Source organism: Aptenodytes forsteri, unplaced genomic scaffold (assembly GCF_000699145.1).
Source record: "Aptenodytes forsteri isolate BGI_AS27 unplaced genomic scaffold, ASM69914v1 Scaffold72, whole genome shotgun sequence".
In the NCBI taxonomy this organism is placed as follows: domain Eukaryota; kingdom Metazoa; phylum Chordata; class Aves; order Sphenisciformes; family Spheniscidae; genus Aptenodytes; species Aptenodytes forsteri.
This window is the reverse complement of record NW_008796193.1, coordinates 2,600,932-2,601,599: the sequence shown is the minus strand read 5'-3', so window position 1 is coordinate 2,601,599 and position 668 is coordinate 2,600,932.

Below are 668 nucleotides of genomic sequence, written 5' to 3'. Positions count from 1 at the left end.
CTTCTTGTGCCCCCCCAGCCTGCTCGCTGGTGGGGTGGGGTGAGGAGCAGAAAAGGCCTTGACTCTGTGTCAGCACTGCTCAGCAATAACGGACACATCCCTGTGTTATCAGCACTGTTTTCCAGCACAAATCCAAAACGTAGCCCTGTACTAGCTACTATGAAGAAATTTAACTCTACCCCAGCCAAAACCAGAGGAAAAAGGCAAGAAAGTTAATACTCGCTTATATTAACCTTAAGCCAAAAATGAAATGCTTGCATCTTGGACGGAAAAAAGACCTGCAGCGTGGAGCTCAATAGCACTATCTGGAAGATGGTTTTGTGCGTAGAATCAATGTCTATTAGATAATGGAACCAGAAAAAAAAAACCAGCAGAGCTGGGACAGTGTTTCAGGAAGGTCAACGGGGAGGACAACATTAAATTACGCTAAGCAACAGTTAACAGGGGAAGCGAAAAGCCACACATGCATACTTATTTACCTTGACTGCTCACCAAACCTCTCTGTCTGAACACAGCAAAACACACCATGGTTCTTAAGAAAAAGATACAAAATGTTAACAGAGGGGCAAAAAGCCTGAGCCAGCACCCTGTGCGGAGTTTTTAACGAACCTGTTTCACTTGCTTTCTTCTCTGCTCCTTTCTGTAATGATAGTTGCGACCCTGCAACA